Source organism: Agelaius tricolor, unplaced genomic scaffold (assembly GCF_023055355.1).
Source record: "Agelaius tricolor isolate 1412-34295 unplaced genomic scaffold, bAgeTri1.0.p SCAF_7, whole genome shotgun sequence".
Taxonomy (NCBI): Eukaryota; Metazoa; Chordata; class Aves; order Passeriformes; family Icteridae; genus Agelaius; species Agelaius tricolor.
The window spans coordinates 39,893,813-39,902,881 of record NW_027269267.1 but is presented as its reverse complement, the minus strand read 5'-3'; the positions used below and the strand labels follow the sequence as shown (position 1 = coordinate 39,902,881).

Below are 9,069 nucleotides of genomic sequence, written 5' to 3'. Positions count from 1 at the left end.
TTCTGCTCCTATGAACTATCACTGCAAAACAAACAATATGTTCAAAGACATCTTAAGTAGAGCTAAAACAATTTCAAAGGCAAAAATTCAAAGAGTGAGTTAAATGAAGGGATGACATCATAGCAGAAGAGAAAACATCATAAAGGTTTTGAATGCTACATTTTTATGTGATAAAGACTCAGAAGGCAAATGTCACATTCTTAGAATCACTAAGAGATGAACACCTGCTGAAAACATTCCATAAAACAAACATAAAATCAAACCCCTAGAGATGCTGCTCCTCCATCATGGAATGGTTGTGCCGGTGGACTTCAGAGTTATGTAAGACATGAGTTTCCACTGCCCCTTTTTTTTGTTTGGGATTTTTTAGAGATGGTCGTGGTGGTAATAGGGTGTGTGTGTATGTGTGTGTGTGTGTGTATGTTTGTCTTGAACTGGCAAGTCTGGGAATTTAAACAGGAGCAATCTGCATAGTCATTTAAATTATTTTGTGCCCAGCTAAGAGCAAATAAAAGGTGCAATTCATTTGGCAATATAGGTTGCTTAAGTGCTTTCTTTCTGTAGACTGCAAGGGCAGGACATTACAATCCCTCTGGCAGGAACATGACACAGCTTCACCACAGGAACTGTGTTTGACTTCTGTATGAGCTGTAGGGCTACTCTACACAAGCCATAATCAAAGATTAAATCATTTCACAAGAACTCAGATTAAAAGTCTGGGTGAGGGTGATAAATTAAACAGTGATTAGTCTTTCAAAGAAGCTTAAAGATTTATACCTTTGAAAAAAATTAAATTTACTGTAATGCTAAGTATTATAAAAAGTTCTAAAAAATATAGAGAACATTCTTGCTTTATTAGAGAGACAGAACTAAAATTGCACCTCTTTTCATTCTTTGAGTTCTATAACTATTGAGCTGAATTTAAACAGAAAAAATAAATGTGAGGGGCTGATTATAGTGCATGTATTGATGAGATATCTGCATAGATAAGCGGTTATTATTAGTGCTATATAAAGAAAGTACAGAAATTTGTAAGTAAAATCAAAAGTGAAAAAGAAAAGTAGTTCTGGCATCTTAAAATCATAATCCTTGTTCTGCAAAGCTACTGTTTATAGCATTTTTAATTTAATATAATATTTTGGAAGAACTCAGGATTAGACATGTCTATTTCACCTTAACTTACCATTTTAAATGCACATATTATCATATCTTGGTATTATCAAGGTCTAAACAAAAATAAGGATAGAAGTATATGTATTTTTACAGTAAGTTCTCAAAGAGAATATGTGCCTAACTAACCAAAGACCAGAATCAGCTTGAATTGAAATTTAGTAGAATTGTGTTCTAGATGTTTTTTTGGGTCTTTGCCAGTCACCTCCAAAATATTTCCATTATTTTGCAAGTTTTGGTTCAATCAGTTATGTCACCAGACTGTTAACTCAGTCACTGAGTGCTGGATAAATGTGAGAAACATCACATGAGTCTTTGAACTAATTGTTTTTTTTTTATTTATTCTGGATGTTGTGAATTTCATATCAACACATAAGAACACCTGATGGACAGGATGCCACCCAGAGGGACATGGGACAAGCTCAAGAAGTGGGCACATGGGAATCTTATGAGGTTTAACAAGACCAAGTACAAGGTGCTGCACCTAGGTCAGGGCAATCCCCAAGATCAAAAAAGGCTGGGGAATGAGCAGATCAAGAACAGCCCTGCTGAGAAGGACTTGAGAGTGCTGGTGGATGAGAGGCTGGACATGAGCCAGAAAACCAATTTTGTTCTGGGTTGCATCAAAAACAGTGTGGCCAGCAGGGCAAGGAAATGGTTTCTGTCCCTTTGCTCAGCTCTGGTGAGACTCCATCTGGAGTCTCACTGTACAGCTTCAGAACAGAGTGATGGAGAGGCCTCAGTGGCTTTTGTCTGGTATTGGTGCTTGCAAACACAGAGATTACAAAAAGTTGTTTAGGAAAGGGTAGTACAAGGACAGTTTGACTTGATGCAGCTTTAATCTATGTCAATTGAGCTTTCTCTGGAAGTTGTTTTACAGAAGTGGATTTCTGAAATATCTCTAATATTTAAGTCCAAGAATGGGCAAAAACAATTCCCTTGACTGGACTCCCATCATCTTATCAGCATAGTACAGCTCACTGAAACCGCTTTACTGTCCTCACTGCCCACAGGCTGATGTACAAACACTAACAGCTCCAACAGCCTTATCCTATTCTCCTTTCTGGCTCATCAAGATGAATGTCCATTACTACAAAATATGTCCATATGTGCTATGTGAATTTTGGCTGCCCCCAAAGCCATCTATTCCTCTGGCAGAACAAACCCATCTCAAACTCTCCTCACAAAGTGCTCCACTTCTCTGTCCTAGTGGCCTCCTCTGGAGCTGCCCAGTTTATTATCAGTGTCTTTCATGTGCTGTAAACCCTAGAACTGGATACAAATGTAGCCTAATGAGTGCTGACAAGAAGGGGATGATGGCTGATCAACTGGCTGTGCTCTTGTTTAAAGCAACACCCAATGCTGCTAGCTTTCATTGCTTCAGGACACACTGCTGACCTTCTTTGAGCCTGTTGTCCCCAGGAGCCCCCAAGTATTTTAATGCAGGGATGAGTCCCAGACATCAAGTTCCCAGTCTGAAAATTGCAGAAATATTGTCCATGTTCCTTTATTCTTGTTGATTTTCACAGTGTTCCCAGGGCCCTTTTGTTTGTCTGGTTCCCTCTGGATGGCAGTCCTGTATCAGCTGCACTTCCAGACTGTCATCAGCCACAAATCTGATGATGGTGCTTTCTGTCTTCTCCTCCATCCTCTTCATAAACAGGAACTAAAGGGAATAGGTGCCACTATAGATTGCCAAGGAACTCCATTTGTAACCAGCCCCAGCAACCTCTATCCTTTGAACTTGATACAGGCAGGTTTTTACTCATCTGGATGATTCAAACCGGATGCAAGGAGGCTGTGGGAGCCCATGACAAAAGCCTTCAGAAATTTAAGGTAGAAACATTCTGCTGCTCTGCTCTTCCCTAATGCAAAGAACTAATCACTTCATCACAGAAGGCAATCAGGTATGCTGTGCATGTTAGTAAATCATGCTATCTATTCCAAATCACCTTATTCTCATTCATGTGTTGCAAAATGGCTTCCACAAACAGACTCTAATACACTTATATGATTCTGAATGCCATCTGGAATACAAAGCTGCAATTCCTTAATTCCACACAGGACATAGGAAAGGAACTTTGTGTTATGCTGGGAAAACAGAAATGTAAAATTCTAAAAAAAGCAAGAGTTAAAAAAAAATATTCTGCTAGATTGACTAAGCATGGTTAACAATACAGTACTAAAATCAGATTGCAAAGGAGTCAGCTTAAAGTAAGTTTTACCAAGTCTGAATATGAGCCTGTTTTAATAACAGGAGCAGTGTGATTAAGCCATATATGTGCAACTTAAGAATCAGTATGCAAGTAGAGAACACTAGACTAAAGCATTATTTAAAAGCATTATAACCTTCTTAAAAGAAGCAGAGACAATCCTTATTGAGTGTTGGCTTATAATACATTTCATTTTCTATGCAAGGACTAGTAGTAATGAAGGGTTTGACTTTGCATGATCACACCTGTAAACATCAGTGATCTGAAAAAGACAAAAAATGGGCCTAGCAGGATTTGGAAGCTGTGTTTCCACCATAACATTGGTAATACATTTAATTAGCGAAAGACATGCACTGATTTAAAACAGCAGTGCCATATTTAGAAGCTGACATTCAAAAGACCTTTAGCCATATAAAAAATTAATATACAGCTGATGAAGACAGGGCTTCTTCCTGTAGCTAGTTGGAATTTCTGACTATAATACATTGTGCTGGATTTATATTTTAGAAAATAGAAATTTTATCATAAATTTAAGAAGAAAAAATGTTTGAAAACACTATCTTTCCCTGATTTAAATTATATCAGACGCCTTTTAGTGAACAAAGACTGTCCTCAAAAAAGTGATGACTGATTAGCACAGAATGGTGATCACTCCGGGAAAGAGACTGACAAATCTTTTTTCATGTAGCACTTGAGTGCTAATTTAACATAACATGAGCTGATGCATAACATAGCAAATTGCTTTTAACTCAATGATGTATAGGTACCAGATCTGAGGGAAAAAATGTATCATTTTCATATATTCACATCCTGACTGAATGTACTCACATCCTCACCAAATTCCCAGAGAAATTCAGGAGAAGCAGCTGAGGAAACCTTTTCTTTTGATGCAGCAGAAGACAAACCTTAGTGCTGGGTACAGGCAGCCCAGTGTCCCAGCTACTTGAGTTTTCCTACCTATTTGTTTCATTGTGTTGAAATTTTCCCAATTTTTCTTTCTTCTCAAAATAAATTAGATTCTTGTTTACATGTATTTACTGTAACAGTTCTCTAAATCTTTTCTCCTCCTCAGAAAAATATTTTTTTTAGAGTACAACAGCATAAGTGACATATATAGACAACAATCTGAACCAGACTTAATGTTATACACAATGCAGCAGGGTGGGAACAACTCTTTCCACAAATGAATGGCTTAAAAAGTGAAGAAATGTAGAGTCTGCTTTACTGCTCTGGTAAGTCTCTATATTCTTATAGATTGCAGAAATATACTTGACAAGTCACTTTCCCAAAATGACTCTTGTAATTGGCAATGAGCAGTATTATTTTCTGTTCATCTGGACTCTATTCCAGGGCTTCTGCTCCTTTTTAACCACTGCTATCCAGAGTGAATGTGCTTTGGAGATACCCCTCCCTGATTCCCATAACAAAATAGATGTAAACAAAATTTTCTAAATGCATTTTTGCAGGTTTTCTCTAGTCCAGGTAATGGTCTAACACTTTTTGTTTTCAACTTTTTATTTTCTTGAAAGATATGTCTATTTTTTCTAACTGTATTTACTCTATGCTCACTCTAAATTTTAGTTGCTAGTAAAATCACAAAATTTCATTTTCTTGTGGATATCAGGTCGCTATCAATATTACTGTGTTTTCATGTATTTTTTAAGAACTTGTCTATTTTTATTCAATTTTAATATCAACACAAATATATATATATATATTTTTAGATCTACTGTTATTAATTTTGTGTTTTCAGTAGCAGCTTGTGATGTAATTGGTGACAAAGTAGCTGATTAGCTATGAATGCTTGGCATTTGCAAGTTTTTGTGATGTCAGCAGAGTAGTTCTTAGGGCAGGAGCTGGAAACTGTCTTCTTCAACTTTTTCTGATGTCGTAGTTTGCTGAGTAAGTGACAGAATAGCAGCAAGCCACTGCCATTTTCGTTGGTAGTCCATTGTAGTGCTGTCTATTCACTGGAGATAGATGCCTTTAAAAAACCCTAAAAACCAAAGCAGTAGGACTACAGTTATTTGCTTAGACTTTGCTAAAATGAATCTTTCCCAGAAAATATTCAAAGACAACTGCCCTCTACCCTTTGATCATATCTGAAACTTCTTCAGTGGGGGAAAAAGGGAACCTAAAATTGTACTGGTTTTAACACCAGCAGGAAATTAAACTCCAAATAAGCCATACCTTACGGTAAGGGAGGGACCAAAAGCAGTGACTATGGGTTGAGATGTCAATTTACTAAGAGCACAAAACAACACCCCCAGTGATGATCTGAGTAGTGTAGAATGACAACCTGGTTACACCACACAGCACTAAACTTCCTCCCCCTCTCTGCAACCAAGACAAAAAATTAAAAAGTAATTTCAGTGCCTTAGTTCAATACACTGGACTCCATCCTTTTGCCTGTATGTTTAGTGAAAGTAGGATTAATTCTATTAAACATTAAAAAAAAAGTTTCTTAAACTTTTCCTATTAATTTATTACAAACTTTCAAGATTTTTTGGATATTCTTTCCAGACAGGACAATTTGGTTTGACATAGCAATCAGTGGTCTCCAAAAAAATTATCTGCAGTGAGTAGAAATTTGATCAGGATTACTTGGCAGTTTAATGTAACCAAAGTACACAGTTAACCAGGACATGTTATGGCTGAATGCAGATATTCACAGAAGACAAGTTAAAGCCATCCTAAGAGCCTGCTCCTTCATGAATGATCTTGCATCAGGCTCATGTTTCTGTTTAGCTGAATTTTGAGGTAAAATTTATTTGAGACAGAGTTTTTGATGCTGCTAAGTCACAAAAAGACAGAATTTATTTACTCATTCTAACAGAAAAGTGAAAAGGTGTGACATGTTGTAGTAGCAACTATCAGGACTTCTCATTCATACAGCGGTGTCCTTGTGTTAATCTAAAAGAAAATTCCTAAAAATCTCTGTAAAGTAACTTCTAACCCTCATTATGATTGGTATACTAATACCTAGAGAAGTGAATTACTTTGCCTCAGGATATACACTCAGTAGCAGAAGTAACACTGATCCAGTTTTTACTGCACTACGCTGCCATCTTTCTTTCCTGACAGAAAGTCTCTATTTGAACATGGTTCCATCTTATCTCTTCTTTGAATTTTCAGGATAACTCAAACTGAACTACAGGTACTATTGCTCCATCCATACTACTGCATGAAAGAATAACAAGAAGCTCTGGAGCTTGACTGCCTACTTGGCTTAATTGGGCCTCTCCAGCTTGACCATTCAAACATAAATCTTATGCAGTATGGATGCCAACAGTCTTTACTGTTTGACCTTGAAGCTTTTTTTTTCCACTTTATTCACAGCTTTTGAATTCAAATTCAGTTCTAGTAAATTCAGTATTAAAAATGTTGTTGATATTTCGTCAGCACTCTCAAGAGATTACATGATATTGCTGCCACAAGCTGTGTCCAAATGGAACAAAGACTTTTTGCAACGTGTTCCTGGTGTACATTTCAGCAGTCCTTTTTGTGCTGTCAGGATTTCCCTTCAATGAGTATCCTGTTTTGTGTTAGCATAACTAGAAGCTAGTGTGCATTGCTCTTGGGATACATCCCATCATGAGGGAGCCTGGGACTGGTTCTTGGTCTAGCACTTCAGACATATTTTAATTGTATTATTTTAGAAAAGTGATAGAAGAGGAAGAATGGTCACTGATCTAAAAATGTGCCTGACAGTTTCAATAAATGCAGATAAATTTTTGAGTGTCTATATTGCAATTATCTACAACAGCAAGATTAATTTATACGAGTTGTAGTGCTATATGTGGGACTACTGCTGCCAGTTTGGGAATCCAAGGCCTGGGATCATTATAATCTCAGATCTTAAGTAAACCTGTTTATTGCTTTGATGATGGCAGTAAAAAGTTTGAAAATGTGAGACATAAAATACTCCATTATATTTTCAGAGATCTAGTCTTCAAAATAATAACTGCTTCATATATTTTAGCAAGGTATTATTTCTATGGCTTTCTAAAGTTAAGGAAGAACATAAAAAAGTAAATTTAGTGCATGATGTACAGATGATATTACTTTCTAACTGTGGGTAAAAATGCTAGGCTTAAGGCTTCTACTGTCACTACTGACCATAAGACTGTCAATTACTCTCACAGTAGCTGTTTTCCCTGTTTCTACAACCTGGAACAGGTCTGGACCTGAAGCAGGTTCTCAGCTACAGATCTATGCTGTAGTGTGCCACATCCATCTCTATTTCACTGCTTCATATCCAACGAATGCGCTTCAAAGTCAGCATACTTAAGTCAGCAAACAGTGTGTTGAGAAAGAAGTTTAATCTAACTTCTGCAGTATGAAGTGAAATTTTTTTTCAGAACAAAAAGCTCCTAAAATCAGTGGAATGAACCTGCAAAAATTCTCAGATAACATACAGCTGTTTGGAATCTTATTAGAGGAAAACCAGAGGATAAAGAACAAATAGGCTGAAGAAGTAGTAATTTCTGAGAATGGTTGGATCATGAAAAAAATATTTTTGAATCTTTCCATAGGATTTTTCTTGCAGAAACACTTTCTAATTGCATTGTAAAATGTAAAATGATTATTTGTACTGAAGACAAGACGAGTGAGACTAAACTCACTGGCAGTGATTTCAGTAGGTGTTGAACATATTTAGGAGGGGGGAAAGTGAAGGACTTTCAAACAAGAGGTTATACTAATTTGATACCTTTCTAAATCTGTCTAGTAATTTGTTGTTAAACTAAAGCACATCAAAAAGATTTCCACTATTATTTTAAAGACTGTAAATTGTGGGAAAATTACCATGCAATAATTGTTTTTGCTATTAAAGGTTTATATTTTATTTCTAGTAAAAGTTCTGCTTATTTCAGCTGGAGGCTATTAGATTTTATAATGCTTTCCCTGCTAATTAAAAAAGATCCTTCCACCTTCAACATGAACCTCCTTGTACAAATGTCTATCCTATTTATTATAAATGGGTCCTGTATCTATTCTATATATTCTATTTATAGTGTACATTATATATTTTTTCAATCTTCATTTTAATAAGTAGATAATGCTCCTATTCTTAGGCCCTCTCAACCCTGGTTAATTTTTTACACCTTTCTTAAAATATGGACATACAGTACTCAAATAATGCCTTAATCAATGCTGTATACCATTTCATTGCTTAGTATTTCTCTTTTTAATAGGAAAATGACATATCTGATAATTTTGCTACAGGAAGCTCACTGTAGGCTGATATTCATCTGGTGAAAAACAACAATTCAACGTCCTAGTCAGACAAAGTCTGACTGGATTATTTTTTTCCAGGATGCCTATCCACTCTTCACAAATGTATATAGATTTTTTTCAGACAATGTGAGATATAAATTATACTTTTCAACTATTCACATCTCCAAGTAACTTTAAAAAATAAGCTTATGCAACAGAAATCACAGCTGCTTTTCACATATATAACTGAAATGATAGATAGATTAGATAGATAGATAGATAGGTAGATAGACATATAGAGAGAAAGCATAAATCACTTTCTAGTTTTGTTGGGTTAAAAAGGAAATGTCCCTATGAGTAAATGACTTAGTAATTGTCTAATCTGGGATTTTTATACAGCTGGTATTGGCAAAAGATGGGAGGCAAACTGAAAAACCAGGCAATTAGCATTCTGGTTTTATGTAATGAT

General features: G+C 36.0%; 1 long non-coding RNA gene across 1 annotated transcript; it reads left to right on the top strand.

The window, feature by feature from the left end:
- The first annotated feature begins 1,311 nt into the window (after positions 1–1,311).
- On the top strand, positions 1,312–8,256 carry LOC139591840 (uncharacterized). The gene is made up of 3 exons (XR_011679757.1): positions 1,312–3,006; positions 4,456–4,615; positions 6,519–8,256. It is a non-coding gene; the product is annotated as an uncharacterized lncRNA (long non-coding RNA).
- Positions 8,257–9,069: the final 813 nt, after the last annotated feature.